The sequence below is a fragment of the Triticum aestivum genome, chromosome 6A, assembly GCF_018294505.1.
Source record: "Triticum aestivum cultivar Chinese Spring chromosome 6A, IWGSC CS RefSeq v2.1, whole genome shotgun sequence".
In the NCBI taxonomy this organism is placed as follows: Eukaryota; Viridiplantae; Streptophyta; class Magnoliopsida; order Poales; family Poaceae; genus Triticum; species Triticum aestivum.
The window spans coordinates 6,172,316-6,198,228 of NC_057809.1; the positions used below are offsets into that span (position 1 = coordinate 6,172,316).

General features: G+C 45.3%; 2 pseudogenes; both read right to left on the reverse strand.

Moving 5' to 3' along the window:
- Positions 1 to 8,790: 8,790 nt before the first annotated feature.
- On the reverse strand, positions 8,791 to 8,876 carry LOC123132823 (uncharacterized; annotated as a pseudogene).
- Positions 8,877 to 25,172: 16,296 nt separating this feature from the next.
- Positions 25,173 to 25,311, reverse strand: LOC123132820 (uncharacterized; annotated as a pseudogene).
- Positions 25,312 to 25,913: the final 602 nt, after the last annotated feature.

Here is a 25,913-nt window from a genome sequence, read left to right on the forward strand (position 1 = left end):
GCTGGACAAAGTTGATTTTTGGATTTCTGAGCATTTGACTGACAAATGGTAATAAAATGTTCTGATTCTGAATTACCTCTACTGTATCCTGATCCTTCCTCTGTTTCCTTGAACCATAAATACCATGTGAAGGAGGATGATATCAGGAAGTTTTTGGATGGTCAGCGACTATGGTGAGCAGAGAACTGCATTTCCTTGGCAGCAGTTCTTACCATCTTCACTATAACTCATAGTGTATTACTTGAGGTGATGTATAACTGGAGCAGGTAGTCCTATCCCTATGGTACCATGCCTACTTGTGACCAACAAATTTGGTTTTGTGACTAAGAGTCCCTGTATGCTCTTGGGTCATTCGGTCCTATGGTTCCGCTGCTTGCTCTTTTTATTAGTTGTGTTGTTTGTAGCTCTAATTTAACAGGCAAAATAAAACAAAAAACTTCTCTTTGAGGCCAGTCTGTCTACTCTACATGGACGGCCATGGCGCTCGCTTCATCATCTTGACTGCAATATCAGTCGCTAGATGGATCATAGGTGTCCTGCTGAAGCTGAAACAAGTGTACAAATCTTGTGCATAGCATGTTCCAGTAAGCCATTGTGTGTGTCAATTTAGTGAGTGTTTTGGTATTTCAATTCTTTTGCCTACCATTAAGATCACTGATGCTGATACTGCTGCAGTAGAAAATTTGTCATGATTCCATATTATTTTGTCATTCCGTGCTGATACACTGGTAACATAACTGGGGTCACTTCCCCGAAAAAAAAAACATAACTGGGATCACTAACAGTTCTACACTGGTGCCGGTAATTGGCTGATATTGTTAAATGAGCAAATTTGAGGGGGACTATGCTCCATATAAGGTCAAGGATGATCTACTCTTTGTCAATGAATTTGAGCTTGTCTCTCGCTCCTCCTCTCTGATTAATCAGGTGAAAGTTCTCCGTTTTTCTTCCTTGTACGGTTGTACCCCATGAATCTTTGAACTATGATTCCTTCGTACGAGAGTGGTGCTAACACAATATTTTTGCAATGTTGCTGATGTTGCTCAGTAACCTGCATCCTGGATCCTTTTGTTTTAGCTTGGAGCAGAAATGCCATGTAAAGAACAAGGACATGAGGAAGTTCATGGCAAGGTTGTACCTTTGTAGCTGGTAGCAGAAATTGTATTAGAGTCGAAAACCAATATTATCTGCTCCTACTACCGCAGATGATCTCAGATTGATAGGGTTAGGTCTCAACAGGGTACGTGCCTATTGCTTATTCCGACATGACCCATGCACAGTCGGATGACGGACATCATTTACCATGGGGTTACATCAACATTTTCATACAACGATACTTGTGACATGTACTGTTATTTTCGTTGAATTGGAAATTATAGAAATGAGAGAGGGGATGATGTTTTCGTTTGCTTGTAATTAACCAGGTGAGAATATGCCCATGCATCTTTGTTTTCTCATGCTACATTATAAATGCATAATATGAACAAGCTAGCCATTTAACTGTGAACCTTCATCACTTCTATATGATATTGCTAAGACTATTTTACATGTTACCTTCAAATGAATATCCTAGGTTTCAGATTCTGCTGTGTTGAATGAACCAAAAATTGAAATCTTCTATTCCCTCCGTTCCTAAATATTTGTCTTTTTAGAGATTTCAATAAGGGACTACATACGGAGGAAAATGAGTGAATCTACACTCTAAAATATGTCTATATACATCTGTATGTTGTTTGTATTGAAATCTCTGAAAAGACTTATATTTAGGAACGGAGGGAGTACTTGATTAAGTTGAATGAGGTGCTCCCATGGATGGTATTCTTATTCTCTTAATTTCATACTTGAGAAACTTGAACACGAATTGATGTTTGGGTTATGTTGTGCTTCTATACTTGTTTGCATTAATTTGTGAAAGACCTGATTCATGAGTGTCAAGTTTACCTGAAATACGAAACTGCGCGCTTGCATTTGCCTGCAATTAATGATTCTTCCACTGTTCAGTGTTCACATCCAGTCTTTGATAAAATAACTGGAAGCCGCCTCTAAAGATTACACGCAATATATGATCAGTCTGTATCATCCTAGAAAGTTCATCCCAAGTGCTCTCTATCAAAACATGTCAAGATTAGTTAACTTATGAAAACAGAATTCAAGTAGGCAGCCAAACATTATTTGAGAACAACTTGCACAAGGTTTTCACATATTTGACAAGATAAATATAGAAAGTTTGATTCCTTGTTAAAGAAACTGTCCAGCTTCTATTTTTTGATGCTACATTATAACTTCTCATTTCAATAGCAAAGTATATACATGAATAACTCCGCAAGGCTAAGAGCATCTCTAGCAGAACCTGTATAATGCCCCGACACGTAAAATAACTGCCGAAATATGGGTCCGCGTGAAAAAAGCCGCCCGATCAGACACTGTAAACGCGTCGGACTAGTAAAATGTTTTGAGGGGCGCGGTAAAATCCCACCTCCAACCCGCGAAAACACAGGTTTCCCCCTCGACCCGACGGTGCCCTGTATCTCAGAGAAGCAGTTGCCGGGAGGGACATTTCAGCCCGCGCGCGTTCCCCACCCCCTTCTGCAGCCGCCCGCCATAGGTTCCACCCGTCCGCCGCCGGCGATTCTAGCCATATCTGCGGACGGAATCACACCGCCGGGGTGCCCCTCACCCAGTTCCACCTAGCCGCTTCACCGGCTCCCCGGATCTGCCGAGCAAAGCCGAGCCGCTCCGAGTTGCCGTCGCCGCCCCCGGATCGACCACCATAGAGCCACCTCCCTGAGCCGCCGGTGAGTACTTGTGCTTGTACTTTCGGATGAGATATGCATAGTTGGTTCATGCGGCGTTCGTATTTGTGATTTTAGATGGACTTGAGCCCTCGCGAGAGGTTTTTGCTCGAGGATATGTTTGAGTGATTTGGACGACTCGGATGTTCACACGCTGCTTGAGAACCATCGGCAACAGATGTTGGTGATGGCCCTCGCCATGAAGGAACACGATGATGAGAACCGAAAGAGACGGCGAGGATCGACGGTCGGCCGTCTTTGCATTCCTCGCAATAGTCATCTCGGGAACGAGATGTTGATGCAAGACTACTTCGCGGACAATCCAACATATCCGATGCACCTTTTCCGGAGAAGGTAACGAATGCGCCGATCACTCTTTGTAAAAATAGTGCAAGCTTGCGAGGCCAATTGGCGGTATTTTACTCAAAGAAGAAATGTCGCGGGCTTGAATTGATTTAGTGCAGATAAAAAAATTCGACAGCTATGCGGGTAATTGCATACGACATTCCGGCTGACTATGTTGTACCTTGATACGTCTCCAACGTATCTATAATTTTTAATTGTTCCATATTGTTATATTATCATTTTTGGATGTTTTATAATCATTTTATAGTCATTCTATATCATTTTTTGGTACTAACCTATTGACATATTGCCAAGTGCCGGTTGCTGTTTTCTGCATGTTTTTCACATCGCAGGAAATCAATACCAAACGGAGTCCAAACGCAACAAAACTTTTCGTGGATATTTTTTGGACCAAAAGTCATCCAATAGGCCAGAGAAGCACCTGGGGGGGTGCTCCGAGGGGAGCACAACCCACCAGGGCGTGCCAGGAGGCCCGGGCGCGCCCTGGTGGGTTGTGCCCACCTCGGGTGCCCCCTGAACCGACTCTTTGCTCTATAAATACCCAAATATTCTAGAACCCCTAGGGGAGTCGACGAAAATCAATTCTAGCCGCCGCAGAGTCCAAAACCATCAGATCCAATCTAGACAACATCACGGAGGAGTGCATCATGTCCATTGGTGCCTCTCCGATGATGCATGAGTAGTTCTTTGTAGACCTACGGGACCATAGTTAGTAGCTAGATGGCCTCCTCTCCCTCGTTTGATTTGGAATACAATGGTCTCTTGGAGATCCATATGATGTAACCCTTTTTGCGGTGTGTTTGTTGGGATCCGATGAACTTTGAGTTTATGATCAGATCTGTCTTGATATCCATGAAAGTTATTTGAGTTTCTTTGATCTCTTACATGCATCATTGCTTATAGCCTCGTATTTCTTCTCCGATATTTGGGTTTTGTTTGGCCAACTTGATCTATTTATCTTGCAATGGGAAGAGGTGCCTTGTAGTGGGTTCGATTTTACGGTGCTTGATTCCAGTGACAGAAGGGGAACCGACACGTATATATCGTTGTTATTAAGGATAAAACGATGAGGTCTATTTCTACATAAATAGATCTTGTCTACATCATGTCATCATTCTTATTGCATTACTCTGTTTCTCCATGAAATTAATACACTAGATTCATGCTGGATAGCGGTCGATGTGTGGAGTAATAGTAGTAGATGCAGGCAGGAGTCGGTCTACTAATGTTGGACGTGATGCCTATATAATGATCATAGCCTGGATATCGTCATGATTACTTGAAGTTCTATCAATTGCCCAACAGTAATTTGTTCAACCACCGTTCTCTATTTTCTCGAGAGAAGCCACTAGTGAAACCTACGGCCCCCGGGTGTCTTTCTCATATTATTTGCCTTTGCGATATATTTTATTTGCCTTTTATTTTCAGATCTATAAAATAAAAAAATACAAAAATACCTTGCTGCAATTTATTTTATTTGGCATTTGATCTATCAATATTTACAACTCTCTCACGTCCGTTTGCCAATTTCTGGCGCCGCTACCCAAAAGGAATTGACAACCCCATTTACACGTCGGGTTGCGAGTATTTGCTATTTGGTTCTCCTACTGGTTCGATAATCTTGGTCTCATCACCAAGGGAAATACCTACCATCGCTATGATGCATCATCCCTTCCTCTTTGGGGAAATACCGACGTAGTTCTAGCAGTCATGAAAAGGAATTTCTGGCGTTGTTGCCGGGGAGGATCTTCAATATCTACCAGGTTCCTAATCACAAATCTCATCACCTCTCGTTTTCCATTGGCCATTTGTCTCTCGTTTTCCTCTCCCCCACTTCACAAAAATTTTCCTTTTTCTCGTTAGATCTATCCTTTGCTTGCAATCATGAGTGATTTTGGTATGGCAACAACAGATGATGGCCTAACTCCTAAGATTGGACGTACGAGCAATTTGGATGCTAAAACTTTTATCTTGGGCAAGGAAATGTTATGGGAAAGGAACGTATCCAAGAATTTTTCAATTGTGTGGGAAATCTAAGTCTTGATGATGCTCCTATACTTAGAAATACTAGATCTTATGTGGATGCTATCTCAGCATTAGTTATGAAACTTGAAAGTAAATTTATCTGTACCTATCATACTTTTCATAGATTGTTTTTTGAGCTTCCCGTTATAAAGAACCCTAAAGCTAATAAGTTGGCCACTCTCATTCTTATGAATGATTTTGACTACATAAGATGGGAAATTTGGGAAATCTTTGATTTTTATGGTATGAATCGTGAAAAGCCCATGATAGATGAAATTCCTTACAATAGTGATTATGCGTTAAGACATTTACTTGTGGATAATAATTTTTTGATGAGAATCTTAAAAAGGAAGTACCAATTTTAGACATAATCCAACAAGTTTTCAATAACGTTAATCAACATTACTCTTGGATTGTTGCCGAAATCAAAGGGTTTATGATAATGAGCAACTCAATAATGCTAAAGTTTCTATGGTCTCCAACGTATCTATGATTTTGATTGTTCCATGTTGTTATATTATCATTCTTGGATGTTTTATAATCATTTTATAGTCATTTTATATCATTTTTTGGTACTAAACCATTGACATAGTGCCAAGTGCCAGTTGTTGTTTTTTGCATGTTTTCTACATCGCAGGAATTCAATACCAAACGGAGTCCAAATGCAGTGAAACTTTTTGTGGAATTTTTTTGGACTAGAAGACATCCAATGGGTTGGAGAAGCGGCTGGGGGGAGCTCCGAGGGGAGCACAACCCACCAGGGCGCACCAGCAGGCCCAGGCGCGCCCTGGTGGGTTGTGCCCACCTCGGGTGCCCCCTGAACTGACTCTTTGCTCTATAAATACCCCAATATTCCAGAAACCCTAGGGGAGTTGACGAAAATCAATTCCAGCCACCGCAGAGTCCAGAACCACCAGACCCAATCTAGACACAATCACGGAGGGGTGCATCATGTCCATATTGGTGCCTCTCTGATAATGTGCGAGTAGTTCTTTGTAGACCTACGGGTCCGTAGTTAGTAGCTAGATGGCTTCCTCTCTCTTGTTTGATTCTCAATACAATGGTCTCTTGGAGATCCATATGATGTAACTCTTTTTGCGGTGTGTTTGTTGGGATCCGATGAACTTTGAGTTTATGATCAGATCTATCTTTATATCCATGAAAGTTATTTGAGTTTCTTCGATCTCTTATATGCATGATTGCTTATAGCCTCGTATTTCTTCTTCGATATTTGGGTTTTGTTTGGCCAACATGATCTATTTATCTTGCAATGGGAAGAGGTGCTTTGTAGTGGGTTCGATCTTACAACGCTTGATCCCAGTGACAGAAGGGGAACCGTCACGTATGTATCGTTGATATTAAGGATAAAATGATGGGGTCTATTTCTACATAAATAGATCTTGTCTACATCATGTCATCATTCTTATTGCATTACTCCGTTCCTCCATGAACTTAATACACTAGACGCATGTTGGATAACAGTCGATGTGTAGAGTAATAGTAGTAGATGCAGGCAGGAGTTGGTCTACTAATCTGGGACGTGATGCCTACATAATGATCATTGCCTGCATATCGTCATGATTATTTGAAGTTATATCAATTGCCCAACAGTAGTTTGTTCACCCACCGTTTACTATATTCTCGAGAGAAGCCACTAGTGAAACCTACGGCCCCTGGGTCTCTTTCTGATATTATTTGCCTTTGCGGTCTATTTTGTTTGCCTTTTTTCAGATCTATTAAACCAAAAATACAAAAATACTTTGCTGCCATTTATTTTATTTGGCGTTCGATCTATCAATATTTACAACTCTCTCACGTCCGTTTGCCAATTTCTGGCGCCGCTACCTGAAAGGGATTGACAACCCCTTTTACACATCGGGTTGCGAGTATTTTTTATTTGTGTGCAGGTGCTGTTTACGTAGTGTTGCTTGGTTCTCCTACTTGTTCGATAACATTGGTCTCATCACTGAGTGAAATATCTACCGTCGCTATGCTGCATCATCCCTTCCTCTTTGGGGAAATACCGACGCAGTTCTAGCAGTCATCATTCCTTTGCATTGGTGAAGATCCTACCATTGAGTCTTGCGTAGTTTTGCCAAAGTGATCATCCGTGTCTTTGGTCCTGAATATCTTCAGACATCCAACGAGGAAGATAAAAAAGGTTGATGGCATCAAGTGAGAGAATCGGTTGGCCTTGCATGCTAGGAAGCATTGATTGTATGCATTGTACATGGAAAAACTACCCGAAGGCATGGCAGGGAATGTATTGTGGCAAGTGCCGTGATGCAACAATTGTGCTAGAGGCCGTAGCATCCGAGGATTCATGGATTTGGCATTGATTTTTGGTATGCCGGATACTCTCAATGATATCAATGTGTTGCAACGGTCTCATTTGTTTGCTAGGCTTGCTAGTGGGCGTGAATACACAAAGGGGTGCGTGGACAACAAGGACCTTGCTATCGAAATTGTTTTCAGCGAGTACTTGGAAGTTCTGAAAAACCTGAAAAACATCATATCATTTCTTAAGAAGATAGATCCAAGAAAATTTGTTGTAATCATCAATAAAGCTCATGTGGTATGTGTGTCTACCAACAGAACTAGGGGCAGGACCCCAAACATCAGAAAAGATTAATTGCAATGGTTTAGTGGAAACACCGGTACAAATAGGATAAGGCAGTTGATCACATTTTTCTCTTTGGCATGATCACAAATAGTTTCAACATTATGCTCACCAACAAACGGGAGCTTATTCTTCCTAAGCAAACGTTCAACTAAAGAAAAGAAGCATGTCCTAAGCGATTCTTCCATCATGTTGAGGAAAGTTTGACACCATAAGCTTGTTTATTGAATCTTCTAAGCTCCGGAATCAATGGGTAAAACCCTTGAACAGATCTACCTCGATAGAGTATTTTTCTTTGTGGCCTGATCCTTAATCAAGAAAAAGAAAGGACGAAACTCAAGGAAGACATGGTTGTTAATGGCAATTCTATGAACTGAAAGAAGACTTTTGTTGGCACTAGGGACATGCAAAAAAAATCTAAGATGAGGGGTACATATAACTGAATGACCAATGTGACGGGTCCTCATACCTGCACCACTAGCAGTGTGGTTTTGGTCCTTCTCGTGGTACTTCTCCCGCAACTTCACCTTCTCGAGGTCGCCGATGAAATGGTTGGTGGTGCCACTGTCAAGGTACTAGTTGGTATCGATGTTGTAGGAGCCATCAACAGCAGCAGCGACCTTGTCATCATCTTCATAGGAGGCTTCATCGTCATCAAAACGATACCAGCAGTCCTTGGACGTATGCTCGGAGTTACCACAGATCTTGCAGCGCACGACATCCGGATGCGACTTGATGGACCCGGCACGACAACCCTTGTTGTTGGAGGAGGAGGGTTGCCCGCTACAGGAGTTGGAGTTGTTGCCGCCTCCTCCGTGCTTTCCCTTGGAGCGGCGAGGATCACGGTGGCGAGTGAAGGAGCCATCACAACCAAGAGTCGCGGTGTTCGCAAAAGACTTGAAGCCGCCCGATCCCTGGAACAACCCCACTACCTGGTAAAAATTACTCAGCATGGCGAAGAGTTCGTTGAGGGAGACCAGGGTGGTGTGTGCATCGAGGGCCGAGACTAGAGGTTGATACTCCATGTCGAGGCCATGGAGGATGTAGGAGATGAGTTCATCATCTTGCATGGCCAGCTCTTCGACGAGGTCGTGCATGTGCGCGAAGAAGGCCGTCACCGATTGGGTGCCCTTCTGTGTGTTCACCAGGGCCATGCGCATGTTGTTGTCACGTCTAAGGGACTAGGAAAAGAACCTGCCCGCGAGTGCCGCCCAGAGCTCGTGCATCGTGGTGATAGCTGTCACCTGCACCTCTTATGATCATGCGTGAACCCTGTGAAGTCGATTATATTGCACTCTCTCCTTGTTTCTCTTCAAGGAGAACCACCATTTCAAGCCTGTAGATAGCATGGGAGGCACAGGGAAAGATAGAGTCTCCTATTGAACGGCACAGATCCTCATGCACTATTGAACGGCCTACATAGCGAGCTCATTTGAGCTAGGGCACAGTTACTCCATGTCCTATATACAACCGTATCTAGTCATAGTGGAATCTTTAAAAGGTCCTAGATTTTGGAACGGAGGAAGTATTTTCTATTTACTGGTGACGGAATATGAAGTCTATGTTGGATTGCTAATGTATTGCTTTATCTTTGGAAAACACTTGCAATCTGTATTATTATTAGAAGCAATGCGTCAGACCAGTCAAGCGCCAATCCTAGTGTGATCTCACGGTCAGGATACTTCCGTCACGTCGCCCCTTTTCCCCAAAACAAATATGCGTCGCCCAGTTAACCATCCACGTCTGCCACCTGCATGGTAAGCACTTGCTCAGATCTACAAATACGCCGCCCACCACCTGGTCAGATCTGTTCACCTGCTCCTCCCCTCCTCATGGCCGCCCTTCACCAACAGGGTAAGCACTCCAGCCGGGAGGCTCACTAGTAGCAGCGAGAGGTCATCCACTAGCCCCTCGTGTTCCTCATCGGCATTGTCTACATTTGTTAAGTATCGTGATTAGGATATTATTCTATCTTGCCTTGTACTTCAAGATGATCATGTACTCGTATATATATGCCCACGAGGCTTAAGCAATACAAATTACAATTCGACCATCCCTCTCTCCCTTCTAACATGGTATCAACCTTACCTCGACCCTAAACCCTAGCCGTCGCAGCTTTCGCACCCGCGCGCCGCCCTCTGGGCGGTCGGCCTCCATGACCGCCGCGAGATGGCTGCGCCGCCCGTACCTAGAGTTTGTTCGCCGTTGATCAGCTGTTCTAGAGAGTCTTTTTCCCGATCCATTGATTGGGGTTTTCATTCTCGCCAAACGATTGATCGGTGTTATTCTTCTTTGGTTATCCGATTCATGATCGGATTGAGTCGCCCATAGTCGCTTGTCGTCTGCATCGCGTGTCGTCGTCCATCGCATCGCCCAGCACCACGTGGCCCTGAGAGCTCTCACGCGGCACCCGCGCGAGATTGGTTTTCCGTGTGGCGAATTTTTGTCGAAAGAGACCATCTGCCCAACAAAATGGTCAAAAAAGACCTCCTCTGGATGAAAGTGACAAAAAAGACCCCCTGGCCGTGGCGGCAGGCGCGCCGGGCGACACGTGGCACCTGCCGCCACGGTGGGAGGCGGCAGCCCCTGCCGCCAAGGCGCCAGGCGGCAGGCCGGTGATTACGGGAATCGGCGCGAGCAACCGAACGGGATGGCAGTGTGGGGCACGGCCGCCTTAGGTGGTGGCGGCAATACTGTAGCAGCGGGCCCTGCCGCTTGGAGGGCTGGCGGCAGGCCTGTGCACTGCACGGTGCCGTTTCGTTCGCTGTTTCACATGCCGCTCGTCGTTTTTCTGGGTTAGGCAACAACAACATTCTCCGATGGGGAAAACGGGTCATACACAGCACACGCACAGCTACTACTGCTAGTAATGCATTGGGAGCAGATAATTTGCAGGACGGGCTGGCGTTGCTGTTTGGCCCCGTCGAACACAATGAAACGAATTAAACGCAGTGGGGGAAAGCGACGAGCGGCATGGGAAACGGCGGTACGCAGCGCACAGGCCTGCCGCCAGCCCCCAGGCGGCAGGGCCTGCTACTACAGTGTTGCCGCCACCACCTGAGGCGGCAGGGCCCCACACTGCCATCCCGTTCCGTTGCTCGTGCCAATTCACGTAATCACCGGCCTGCCGCCTGGCGCCGTGGCGGCAGGGGCTGCCGCCTCGCACTGTGGCGGCAGGTGCCACGTGTCGCCCGGCGCGCCCGCCGCCACGGCGCAGGGGGTCTTTTTTGTCACTTTCATCCAAAACAGGTCTTTTTTGGCAATTTTGTTGGGCAGATGGTCTCTTTCAACAAAAAATCCCGTGTGGCTGCGTTTGGCATTGGATTCCATGCTGTTCAAAGCACGTTACATGTTCGTGCTTGCATACATGCACGTGTATGATTATAGCTCTCTTACACAGACTAGAAGAACGCCCGTGCGTTGCAACGGGGCCACATTAACTTTAAGAGTTTAATATTAATATTCTCATACATATCAATCCTTCTCCTCCTTCCGTCTGCCACCGAGACAAGGACCTAGACTTTGTGCTGCTCTTATTGATTTAATGAAAAAAGTTATTTATTTCTGTTAGAACACAAATGCTTAGATAGCATCTGCATGTCAGGGAAGGATAATGTGGCCTGGATAGCATCTGCAAGTTAGGGAAGAATTATGCGACCGTGTAATATTTGGATAGGAACAAACATGGACGTGCGTTGCCCCGTTGCATTACCGCCCAACGAACATGGACGCCGCCGCCGGCGGCCCAGTGGAGCTCGAACCCGAGAGACTCTGCTGCTTGCTGGGAGGGGTCGGGGAGGGTCGGAGCACAGGAGCATTGACGTGAAGAGAGAGTAGGCCGGGGAGATTACTGTGCACGCCGCACAGCGACTTGGACCTCGGAGGGCCTTGGCTCTGTCAGGAGGAGGTCCCGAGTTCCTGCCGAGGACAGCCTGACGGGGGAGACGCACGGCCGCTCGCACTGCCCGCAACGCGACCACGCCCTGCCCTAGGGTTCTGCGACGACGGCAGCGTCGTCCACAGCCACACCCTCCCTGAGTCCTGCCCTGAACTGGGGTTCCGAGATGGCGGCGGTGGCGGAGGTCTCTGAGGTTGGAGAGGGGCAAGATGTAGGACGGCGGAGGCTGGAGCCTGGAGCGATGGCGGCGTCTCGGGATTGCAGGCAGGGGGACGTGCGAGGTGAGTGTTTTTTTCACCGCTTTATGTTGTGTTGCCTGCACGGATATATAGGAAAACAAATAGGTGGATTATAATTCCTTCCATTGTATCAGTGCTGGGAAAGGAAGCGAGGGACAAAAATCAATCGAGGGGTCTTTAAGAGTAGAGATTAGTTAATTGGATTTTTCTTTAAAGTCTGTTATTTGTTTCCTTAAAATTTATTATATGTTTCCTAAATCAAATTGCATTGATGGGATGGATCGATTGATTTGGATAGTCTATTATTTGTTTCCTTCACATCCATTATATGTTTCCTAAAGCAAATTGCATTGATGAGATGGATCGTTTGATTATAATTCCTTTCATTGTATCAGTGCTGGGAAAGGAAGCGAGGGACAAAAATCAATCGAGGGGCTTTAAGAGTAGAGATTAGTTAATTGGATTTTTCTTTAAAGTCTGTTATTTGTTTCCTTAAAATTTATTATATGTTTCCTAAATCAAATTGCATTGATGGGATGGATCGATTGATTTGGATAGTCTATTATTTGTTTCCTTCACATCCATTATATGTTTCCTAAAGCAAATTGCATTGATGAGATGGATCGTTTGATTTGAGTAATTTAGTAAAGTTAGATCTGTGTCTTTTTGTACGGTAGGAAAGTGTTTGTTTAGAAGGAAATAGTGAAAAAATAAACTGATGGGGTGGTGGGAGGGGGGGCGAAAAAACCCAGACGAAAGTGGTGGGAGGATGACGAAAATAAAACGGAGGTGGGAGGATGACGAAAAAAAATCAGCAAAAAAAACCACGCAGACTATTCACCAAGTCATCCATTAGGAGTAGAGATTGGCTGCCCGCTCTGGTACGTCCGACCGCGGATGCAAGTCGCCGCTGCCTTGTCTCTTGGCCGCATTTTCTGGATCTCGTTCGCCGTGCTTTCGGTACGATGAACCAAACGCTGCTGCATCGAATCGTGTGAAGATCGTCTCCGAGAATAGTGTACTTCCTCGATTAAGCAATGGGCTGCCGCTGCGTCGTCCCATCGGGCTGCAGCGTCGTCGCCCTGTAGTTTTTCCCGCGGCTGCATAGACCCGCGCGCTACCGCTGCGTCGCCCTTTCTGGCCGTAGTGCCGCGGCCCACGATCCACCGCCGCCCCGAGGTGGCCCTTCTAGGCGTCCCCGTGGCTCCATTGATCCTTGTGCCGCTGCTGCGTCGCCCCATCAGGCCGTAGCGAGCGTGGCACGAAGCCTCCGCCGCCGCCCGAGGCTGTCCCCGCAGTTGCACCGACCCGTGCTCTGCCGCGTCGCTGCCCCTTCGGGCTGTAGTGTCGTGGCCCGCAGTCCCAGCCGCCGCCCCAGGTCTTCCCGCCGTCGCCCCGACCCGCCTACTGTCGTTGTGTCGCCCCTTCGGGCCGTAGCCCCACGGCCCGCGGTCCACTTCATCGTCCCCGCACGTCGACTTTCCGTGTTACGCGCCGCGCCGTATCCCTCGGCGTGGGAACACCACCGTCCGCGCTGGTCTTCGTCACGCTGTCGGGTTCCTCGCCTACTTCGAGCACCGCCGCCGCCGCCACTCTTCTCCGTAGCCGCCGCCGCCTGTCCACCTCCTTCATCTTCGTCCAGCACCAGCCCATCGCCAGCGTCGCCGTCATCTACCACGACCACTTCGTCTACTCCGACAACCGCGGGTGACATCGGCCCCGCATCGATTGGCGCCGCAACCGTCGTCGAGTCCCACTCTGCTGGCCTCTCCGACTTCTCCGACATGGTGTACAGCTCGTGTAGGTCACAATCTATGCATGCCCGGTGCTGCCAACACCAAAGTGTGCCTTCGTCCATGACGTGGCCCCGGGCCTGGCAAGCCTGGTACGGCTCTTCGCCAACTTCGTCTTTGCCCGTCTACGCATGCTCGGTGCTGGCAACACCGGTACGTGCCTTCATCTACGATGTATCCCCGGGCTTGGCAACCCCAGCGCGACGCGTTGTCAACAACGTCTTCTCCCCGGCGCACCACTACTTCGACACTACTGCGCCCATGACTAACTCGGCGCCTCCTTGCACCCGCGGCTCCACGTCGACTTCCTCGACACCGGCCACCCCGACTCGACATCAACCACGACATTCTTCGCATGGCTACCTCAACCACGGCTCCACCACACCCACTCTCGGCTACCTCGACAAACGGCACATGGGTCTACCACCTGGCTTGAGCAACCTCGTCGGTTGCCACTCCAGCCACGACTTCCATGATGCATCGACCGTCACGACTCTGGGGGGTGTCCGTCGGCTTACCCTCGGATTCTTCTCCAGTCTCACCGTCTGCGTTGCTACCGTTGTGACTGCGGGGGGATGTTGAGTATCGTGATTATTAGGAAAGCTAGGATAGCGTAGGATATTATTCTACCTTGCCTTGTACTAAAAGATGATCATGCACTCCTATATATATGCCCACAAGGCTCAAGCAATACAAACAACTATCCCACCATCCATCTCTCCCTTCTAACAACATTGTTCGTGGTCGTGGCTTTGATCACATCGACACTCCTCCTTCCTCGACAACACCTGTCTAGAAAGAGGTGCACATGTTCAAGCATGCATCATAGCAGCGGGTGTTCTTCGATATCGTCGGCATGTCTCGAAACTATCTAGTGACTTCAGTACTCACTGTGACGGGCAAGGAAGCCTACTGCTGCCATGGTCGCACCGACGTGTCCCCCGCACACGTATCGTGCCATCGAGTTGGACCATGGTGGTTACATGCTCATATGACACAACCTAAGCATGTGTCCCATTCTTTGTTGTATCCTAAAGATAATTCTGGCAGCAAACACTATTGTTTTCAGAATCAAATTATATTTTGTTCTTTTGCAAGCGACTCTTTGGAAGCAAAGAATATTTTCTTTGGAAACATTTTTTCTCTTTTGGAAGCCATCATGTTGATATAAATACATATTTGTTTTCATTTAAAAAATTAATGCTACATCATTATAATTTTCTAATCGCCCGACGCACAAATTTCCTACATTGGAAACAAAATACAAGATGGAGACAATTTGAAAATTAGAAGCAATATTTATGTAGGCGAGCATATTTTTATTTTGGATGGAAGCAATGTCCTGATGCTTCCAGACAATATATAATGTTACAAACACACCATACTACATATAGTCTACATATGCAAACATCATTAAAGATGGAAGCTAACTTTCCTACCGCTGGAAACATAAATTTAAGTGTTGTAAAGATTTTTTTCTCAAATTGGAACAAATTTCAATATCGTTGGAAGCAAATTGAATAACTACATAAATGAGTTTTACTTAGTGAGGAAGCAAACGATAATCACATTTTGTTAGTGTTATTATTTTCCACACCATCCAGAAAATAACTTCCTAAATATCGTGCAGGATAGTGATGAGCACATCCAACGTAATCGGAAAATCAGTTTCCTGATTTATAGTTAGCAAATCCCACATAATTAGCATTAACTGGGTCCTGTTTTGGAAACTCCCAACAGGAGGTGCTTTGCTTATCCAAAGGATGTGCCGAATCCCATCCAATGGTTGATTACTAGTCTGGTAGGATGCTAGTCATCAGTAGTCTGATGCCTAGTGATGGCCTAATAAATTTTGGTTCATGGTCACTCCACCCCCCCCCCCCCCCCCCATAGTCATGTCAAAGTACAGTAGAAAGGTAATGTCATTGACCAATATAGTGGAAGAGAATAGAAGAGGCAACTGCATACAATATATTTGATTGATGTTAGCTTCAAATATATGCCTTGCTTAATAAAAACATTGTCAGCTCTTTGTGTCAGCCAGCTTAGGATGGATGGACGTATTATTGGAACAAATTTCATCCATCCTAAGCTGGCTGACACAAAGAGCTGACAATGTTTTTATTAAGCAAGGCATATATTTGAAGCTAACATCAATCAAATCATAGAACAATAAACAATTGGTTTCTCAACTCTTTGTGTCGTGCATGCCTTAACTTTAATCAAGTCTTCTAGTCAAGTTAACTAGCATGGTCTTGGGAGCGGTACAGCATATGCATGCATGTGACTGATGTGAGGAGCTGTGGTATGGAATCGTGCCAACTTGTGTCTGTCAGACCACCACGCTCCAGCTCATTAAGTATATATTATACTCTGGTCAGAAGATTAGCTGTAACTTGGAATCCGGATCATGAAATTAACTAGCTGCAACTTGGATTTAGCAATATGGGATGAACATGGATGGCGGTAAGAATGGGCAAGCTACAAGGGCTATCAAACTTAAACTTATGTTGACAGCCTAATAAATCTGGATGAGCAGCTGTTCTGGTGTGCTGGTCCTACGGGGCCTTAGCACGAGGACTTCCCCGACTGTCTACTACAACAAGTTGTGCCCGACTTCGGTGATGGAGGGGCGATGACGGCGGCGTTTCAGTGCTTGTAATCGTTGCTAGGTGGTCTATAGATCTGGATGTAATTTTTATTATTTCTGTTATTCGTTCTACTTCGATGATTGAAGATGAATAGATCGAAAATTTCCTGCAAAAAAATAATTCTGGATGAGCAGCTAACATGCATGGAAAGCAGACGATTAAATGAGTTACAAGTTGCATCTTTTGGGTCAAAAGAACTAATTGGCTTGAGAAACGAGAGAGCGATTGTACATTTGAAGGGTCCAATATTGGTAGCGAAGGCTTTGCAATCAATAATGAATAGCTTTCATTTGGACAATATTTAATTGAAAAATATTTACTGGCTTGTGTTCAATAATGCAGCAGCTATGACGTGCACATAATTACTCAGAACAATCAATTGCCCTGCTTCTGATATGAAATAGGGTGCATACTTGTTGCTCCTCTAACTATAATGTAACAGACTATAAACTAAGACTGTAGACAATAGATAGATGAAGGGACGAAATTTCGACCAGGGACATCTATTTGCAATTGGCAGGAATGCTTCGTCGGTAGAAATATATTTAGTCCTTCTGTTCTGGTTGGCGTCGTGCATTGCGTGCATGGATTTGAACCAAGCCCACGTGTCATTTTAAATGGAACATCTTATCTTTTTTCATTGTGTGTTGACTAAGTTGGTTTGGAGCTGTGTTAGGTCATGGATCCAGGTGTCTTGGGCCCCATCTTCTTTCTCTGAGCTTCGGGTCCTCACTATGTTGGGGTCACTAAGAGAGTTTTCTGGGTAGGAGTGGGGGCGATCCGCTGGACCTTGTGGACTACTAGAAACAAATTTACCATCGAGCATGTTTTTCCTCCTAAACCTGCTGATTGCTTATTTAAATCTTGCATGTTCCTGCAGCAGCAGTGGAGATCATTGACTAAGACGGAATACCAGGACGCTTTCGACCTTCTGCTCTCTAAAATCCGTGCCTCGGCGTCTTCCCTATCCATGCAGGAGCATGCTATGTAGTGGCCCTGGCATTGGCGTCTCTTTTTACTAGTTGTTGGCTATATCCAGGGCCGGTCCTGATATTTCGAGGGCCCAGGGCGAAATTATAACCCGGGGACCCTACAATAAAGATCAAAATAATAATCTCATTTCTTTTTAGATTCATTCCTTTACCTAACTTATTATTTTCTATTGTTTCAAAATAAAACAAAAATTGTAAGTAGTGTATTCCTTTACTTAATTAGACAAATCGAATACCTGATAGAGGGCAAACATCAAGATGAAAGGTTTAAAGTTTAAAAGCTTCATTTGCAATAATAAAAGATCATTTACCTACCCGACGACTACGGGAGTCTGAGTGGATTTATTATATAACCATGTTTGGATTGAAGTTATATGTGTATAGCTGAGACCTTCTTCCAATTTTTAAGTTAAATTTGCAATCATGATAATTTGGAGAGAGAATGCAAAGAACGACAGTCGAACACATAGCAGGCAACTTTTTCAATAGATAAGGCGATTGGTGTTGTGCCGACAAAGTCCAGATTGAAGTAAGAAATAGAGCAACGGGCATATAAAATTAAAATTTTGTACTGCATCATATGCGAGACCATCTAAGATCTGACTGCTGTTGCACCATATGAACATGACCAACTAGAAAGAGGAGGTTAGGGACGACCTTATAAGTGGGGTGGCTTCGTCTTGCACATGAGAGGCATCTCACGAACGGGGGATAACACAACGGGACCGGGGACCTGGAGGAAGAACAGTCGGCCGCATGGTAGAGAGCAATCTACATCGGCGTCGCGACTCGCGATCGAGGCCCTCGGGGGAATAGGATCGTCGCGAAGCGGCGAACTCGCGATGGGAAGATGGGGATCATGCAAACGCACACCCTCCCTTCTCGCTGTGCCCCAGTTTGGGCTGGCCCATTTGCGGTGCATGACGCCCCTTTTTCCGTCTTTACTTTTACTTTTTTATTTTCTGTTTTTTATTCTATGTTAAAATAATTTGGGATTACAAAAAGGTTCTGAAATTTTAGAAAATGTAAATTGTGACAAAAATTTACCAGAAATCTTAAATGTTCATGATTAAAAAATATTCGTGTTTTTCTAAAACTGGCTCAAGAAATTCAAAAATTATACAGGAATTAAAAATAATAATCACGAATTTCAAACAAACATCTATCTATTCAAAACATGTTCAGGCAAAAAAGGTTTGCATTTACAAATTTTTTTGCAACATTAAAAAAATGTTCACGAATTAAAAATAAGTTCAGGAATTTTCTGAAAATGTATCACAAATTAAAAAAAATTGTTTGGCCGATTCAAAAAGATTTTCATACTTTCAAAAAGCGTTCAAATGTTCAAAACAATTTTTCTCATTGTCCAAAAATGTGCGCAATTACAAAAATATTTGTGAATTTGAAAAATGATCAAAATTTATAAATAATGTTCACGATTTTGAAAAATATTCATGATTTCAGAAAAATGTTCATGTAGGTGCAAAACGTTTATTATTTCAAAAAATATTAACAATTTCAAAATATGTTCACGAATCTGAAGTTGAAACTTCTTCACATGGATGAGATATACACTCGAAGCATCATCAGTTCGTGACAACACAGTGCGTCTATCGCCAAACTCTACTCCTTGTGGGAGTTGAATCGTGGAGAGACTTGATCTCGTCAAATCCAAGACATTAATGTTTGTCAAGGATCCGACATATATTTTATTGTGGACAAGTGCAAATTTTATTTCTGACCCTGGAGGAATGAGGTGGCATGCAGCCGTTGTGTGCATGCGCCAGATGCCATTTTTAGCACATGTACGTGCACCATGGATTCCATTTTCTCCCTGTTGCACTCCACCGACAAATATAGATAGGACAAGTCGTTAACTTCTTCCGCGGGGAGAATCATACCCAAATTTTGGTAAATGTCATATTTGTCGCGCCGTAAAGTCGGGATAATGGCCATGCCTTTCCCATCCCGCAGAAAGCTATACACTTGAATGGTCCATCTGCTAAGGCTCCTTCACAAGGTTAAGAGTCTGCCATTATGGCAGTCGATGATGTACCTCCATGTGTTGTCACCATTGTATGTATCCAAGCTGAAATTGGCTACTCGGCACATGACGGCAGCTAGCTTTGGAGGCTGAGGTAGCATCGGGATGAAGTATGTAGCTGTAGGAGCCTTGCTGAAGTAGAAGCCGAGGAGGCGAGGTGGGTGTAGCTAGCTTGTGGAAACGACGTAGAAAACCGGGGTCGGAAGCGCAGCTGAGCCAATGCTTGCAGACCAGGGCGGCATGGACGAGGTTGGTGGGAAATCCTAAGTGTAGGAGGATCTCCGTGAGGAGGTCGTCGTCTTCCAGCATGTTTGACACGGCGTCCGCCATCACAATCGCCGCTCGACTAACAGTTTGATGATCTTGTTGGGTTTTGGTTTGGGAGTTCCTAGGGCAAAGAGGGGATCGAGTTGGGTATAATGCATTAGGTATGCGTTGTCCTCCGGATACGCGTCGTCCTGTTACAAGCCCAGCCTGAAATAAAAACGTGGGAATTTTCTCATGGAGAGTAAAAAACGAAGACAAAAGGAAAACCCTGACCTAAAATGAAAGATGTGTTAGGCTTAATCTTGATTATGTATCTGCATACTACTTTGTTTTCGTTCTGCATGTAGCTTAGCTTAGAAGTCTCGGCTGTAGTGCGCAAGGAAGCTAGATGCCCGGCGACTGTGAGATGCGATGTGGTAGGCGTGATGCTGGTGCCGTGTGATGCGGCGAGGCGCACAAGGAGCTGGAGAGGACCGGCTGAATGACCAAGAGAGTTGGTCGAGTTGGTTAGTGCATGCATGTAGTCTGGTTGGTCCAAGTAGTAGCTTATGATTTTTTTTTTTTTTTGCGAATAAGCTTATGAGTTTGTTAGCAGCATGCGTGTGATTATGGCCGAGTCCTGTGGATAGGATAGGTTGCGTAAGTGGTGGAGGTGGGCATGCATCTAGCTAGTGATTTGTTAGTGCATGGTCCTTAGTTAGTTAGTGGACCGATGTTGTAGCGTGAGTTGGGTGGCATGGATGCTCCACCCGGCCGGTGTATATATGTTGCACATTGAGTAATGAAAGAGGAGGCCGAGAGGGTTGAGCAGTGAAAAGATGTAGCACTTGTGGTTGGCAAGGAAGAGTACCTCTCGGCAAAGCTAGTTGTTTTTCTTCCTTGGTATACATGTGTGTGTGTGTGTGTGTGTGTGTTCTTGAGAGAAGTCATAGAAGAGAAGAAGAGAGAAACCACAAGGAGAGTTGTGGGGGCAGCTCGAGGTGAAAGAAGAGCGGCGCTGCGAGGAGGCGGCGCCAACAAGATGCACCTCCCTGTAAGCCTAGCTGGGGAGACTTGCTCATCACACGATCTGTTTATTGATCCAATTCGAGCTTGAAATTCGACGGCAGAGGTCCATTAATTGGTTCTTGCCTGGTAGATTGCTCCTGGAGGATGAAGGCATTCATCCCAGCTCTAAAGGTCGCAGGTACGTGAATCAGAAAGAGAAAAGAACGTTAGAGTTGCGGATCGTTGGGTGAGGAGCCGACTGCCAAAGCTAAAACCATACATAAACATTGCCAACTGAACTGTTATTTTTGGCAACTGATTAAGTATTATTTTGGTTCCTGGTAACAATTTAAGGATTTGAGCAACTAAACCGTAATGACAGGACCTCTTTCTTCTCATTGATTACTATGCCTTCAGTCATAGAAACTTTAGTTCGTAGCTGTGGAAGTTTTTGCCTCTCCTTGAGTGTGTATTTACTATTTAGGGGATGCAATCTCTCTGTTCATCCAGCCGCTGCATGAATCGGTATCTAAAACCAATACGGCGCCATAGCTGCAAGCGCTTTTGGCCGGCTTCCACAGAGAGAGAGAGAGAGAGAGAGAGAGAGAGTAACATGATGGACACTGGAAAATTGGAGCATCATTGTTGCATCAATACAATAATAGATTATAATGGTGTATTGTTCAACAAGAAAATTCAACGAAGTGTGAAGCATGTGGCAAAATAGAGTAGCATAACCTACAAGAGATTAACATGATGGACACCGGAAATCTTTGTTGTTAACCTCAACAAGGGCACTCTACACTTATGATCTGAAAAATGCTAAATTACAAACCTTGCAAGATCATCCTTTAGACGAGGGAATGTGGGGGGCCAAATCATCAGAAAAGGGTGCACTTCATCCGCAAATATATCATCTGTTCTGATCCCAGGAACTTTACAAAGTGCCCTCCACTTGATATCCAGATAGAGTATGCACTGTTCGGATGTCAAGAACACAAATGCAGCTCTTTTCGATAAGTATAGGGGATCAATTATAGCTCTTTTCGATAAGTAAGAGTGTCGAACCCAACGAACAGCAGAAGGAAATGACAAGTAGTTTTCAGCAAGTGTTGAAACTATAAGTAGCCAAGTAGTTTGATAGCAAGATAATTTGTAATGAGCAAGTAATGACAGTAGTAACAAAAGTGCAGCAAGGTGGCCCAATCCTTTTGAGGCAAAGGACAGGCCAAAACGATCTCTTATGATAAGAAAAGCGTTCTTGAGGGTACACGGGAATTTCATCTAGTCACTTTCATCATGTTGGTTCGATTTGTGATCGCTACTTTGATAATTTGATATGTGGGTGAACCGGTGCTTAGGTGATGTTCTTACTTGAACAAATCTCCTACTTATGATTAACCCTCTAGCAAGCATCCATAACTACGAGAAAAGTATTAACAATAAATTCTAACCATAGCATTAAACTTTGGAATCCAATCGGTCCCTTACGAAATAGCGCATAAATTGGGGTTTAAGTTTCTGTCACTTTTGCAACCCACCATCTAATTGCTACTCCACAATGCATTCCCTTAGGGCCAAATATGGTGAAGTGTCATGTAATCGACGTTCACATGACACCACTAAGGGAATCACAACATACATACTATCAAAATATCAAAGACATATCAAGTTCACATGATTACTTGCAACATGATTTCTCTCGTGGCCTCAAGAATAAAAGTAACTACTCACAAATGAAAACATGCTTATGATCAGAGGAGTATTAAATAGCATAATGGATCTAAACATATAATCTTCCACCAAATAAACTATATAGTAATCAACTACAAGATGAAGTCGACACTACTAGTCACCCACAAGCACCAATCTATAGTTCCGGTAAGAAGATTGAACATAGGAGATGAACTAGGGTTTGAGATGAGATGGTGATGTTGAAGATGTTGATGGAGATTGTCCTCCCCAAGGTGGGAGAGTTGTTGGTGATGATGAGGACGATGATTTCCCACTCCGGGAGGCAAGTTCCCCCGGCAGAATCGCTTCACCGGAGGGCAAAAGTCCTCCTGCCCAAGTTCCGCCTCGAGGCGGCGGCGCTTCATCCCGAAAGTCCTCCTCTTATTTTTTTCTAGGTCAAAACGACCTATATACCAGAAGATCGACACCGGAGGTGGGCCGAGGAGGCCACAACCCACCAGGGCACGCCAGGGGGCCCTGGCGCGCCCAGGTGGGTTGTGCCCACCTGGTGGCCCCCCTCTGGTAGTTATTGGCTCCTAAAATTCTTATGTATTTCATAAAAAATCTCCGTGAAGTTTCAGCTCATTTGGAGTTGTGCAGAATAGGTAGCCTGGCGTAGCTTTTTTAGGTTCACATTTCCAGCTGCCAGAATTCTCCCTCTTTGTGTGTACCTTGCAAATTATGAGAGAAAAGGCATTAGAATTACCCCAAAAAGCATTATTATGGATAAAAACATTATAAATAACAGTAAGAAAACATGATGCAAAATGGACGTATCACGGACCAACTCCGGGAAACGACTTGGAGAGCGATGTGTCGGTGCCCAATTGGAGTGGCTTGGTGGATGGTTCCGAACGAGTGGAGCCGCACCACGTGGTCGAGCCATAGCGGCTGGGGCGGTTGCTGGCGTGCGGGTCGCTGTCGCCCACGACACGCTCGGCTGCAGGCGATGACGATCCTGAGGAGGATAGCCTGCTAACCTGACGGGGAGGCAATCCCGAGGCTGATTCGCTCCCTGGATCCCCACAAATGAAATATTGCCCTATTTGGACCAATTCTTCATCGTTTTCAAATGTGTTTCTAGCATCGGCTTCGCTGTTCTGTTATGCATCAGCACACAACTCAGGTAGATCATTAGGAGGATTAGTCGCCTGATCATTGCAGTTGTGTTCCTCGTGAGTCCCAACAAGACTTGGAGGTAAAAGTAGGATTTCTTGGCGAAGTAGGGCGCCGGCATTGGGATGTAGATCAGCGAAGGGAAATTTAGTTTTATCGAAGACGACATCAGGAGAAATATAGACGCGTCCAGTGGGAACATCTAGGCATTTTACACCTTTATGCTGAGGGCTATAACCTAGAAAAAACACATTGTTTTGATCGAAACATGAGTTTACGAGGGTTGTATGGCCGAAGGTTTGGCCAACATGCACAACCAAAGACGCGAAGTGATGTATAGTCTGGTTTTATATGAAGGAGTCTTTCGAGTGGAGTTTCATTGTTGATAACTTTGCTAGGTAACATGTTGATGATGTGAACAACGGCTAGAAAAGCTTCATCCCAAAACTTGAGGGGCATGGAGGCGCCAGCTAAAAGAACAAGGCCAACCTCAACAATGTGTCAGCATTCAACAGACCCATTCTGTTGATGGGCGTGTGGACACGACACTTGATGAGAAACACCGAGGGTTTGGAAAAAGGAATTTAATTTCCCATATTCCCCTCCCCAATCAGATTGGACAACAACAATTTTGCTATCAAACTTTCATTCAACGAGTGTTTGGAAATTTTGAAATACTTGAAAGACATCGGGTCGTTTCTTAAGAAGATAGATCCAGGAGTATTTGGTGTAGTTATCAATAAAACTAACATAGTATGTATGTCTACCAACAAAACTTGGAGTAGGACCCCACACATTAGAAAATATGAGTTGTAAGGGTTTGGTAGAAATATTAGTGGAAATTGTATAAGGTAGTTGATGACTTTTAGACCTTTGCCAAGAATCAAAAATAGTTTCAACATCATGCTCTCCAACATATGGGAGCTTATTCTTCCTAAGCAATCGTTCAACTAAAGAAAAAGATGCATGCCCTAGTCCATTGTGCCACCTCATCGATGAGAGTTTGGTGACACCATATGCTTGCTTATTGGATCTTCTAAACTCCGGAACCAATGGGTAAAGCCCTCGAATGCATCTACGTCGATACAAAACCTTCTTCGTTGTCTGATCCTTGATCAAAAAGAAAAAGGGGTGAAACTCGAGGAATACATGATTATCAATAACAATGCGATGAACAGAAAGAAGATTTTTAGAGGCACTACGGGCATGCAGAATCTTTCTAAGGCAAACTAGACGGAAAGGGGTTTTAACAACTGAATGACCAACATGTTTAATCCTCATACCTGCTCCACTGGATGTTTAAATCTGATCTTGGTCGCGGTACTTCTCCCGCAGTACTTGCTCCAACTCACCGGTAATATGTCTTTGGCGGAGTGGCCCGGCTTCCCGCAGATCTGACAGCAGATGGCATCGAGGCAATTTTTGGAGGAGGAGTGGCGGTCCTTGTTGTTCGAGGAGGGTCGGCCGCCGGCACTGGTGCGAGAGGCACCGCCACCGTTGCTATTGCTGAAGTTGCCGCCGCCGTTGCCCTTGTTCTTGCCACGCGACGGACCACGATGAAGGAAGCCACCACGGCCACCACGAATGGCGGCATTGGCAGAGGACTTGAACCCGGTGTTGTTGCTGCCTTGGAACATCGCCACACGCTGATCGAAGTTGCTCATCTGGGCGAATAGATCGTCGAGTGTGACGGGTTCGGTGCGGGCGTCGAGGGCCGACACTAGTGGCTGGTACTCCATACCCAGCCCGACGATGATGTAGTAGATCTGCTCATCCTCATCTAGAGGCTTGTCGGCGGCCGCTAGCTCATCGGCGAGGCCGCGCATATAGGCGAAGTAGGCGTCCACAGACTGCGTGCCCTTCTCTGCGTTGGAGAGGGCGACACGGATGTTGTTCACGCGCGATCTGGACTAGGAGGAAAACATGTTCGCCACCGCAATCCCGAGTTCGTGTGCCTTGTGGATGTTATTAACCAGCATATATGCCAATACCTGTTGATCTTCCCGCACCCAGACTTGACGACGAGGGTTCGTCGAGGTTTCTTCCTTGCCGTCTTTGTCCTTGGTGACAATGAACTTCTCTGGTTCTTTGATTGTTCCTTCGGCATAGCCGAAGACACCAGCCCCGATTAGCTGTGGCGTGACTTGCATGCACCAGAGGACGTAGTTCGTCCGGGTGAGCTTCTCTGTAACCTGACCATTGAGGCCGGCCAGAGGAGCAATGGTGGAAGAATACATGCCGAGCTCATGGATGAATGGAAGGCGATGGAGGCTAGATGAATTGGAAGAGGGAGGCTCTGTATACCATGTGAAGATTGGCTTAGATGAATTGGCAAGGGATCAGGATAAATGCAATAGTAGTTACAGCATTACGTGCGCGCAAAAAGACA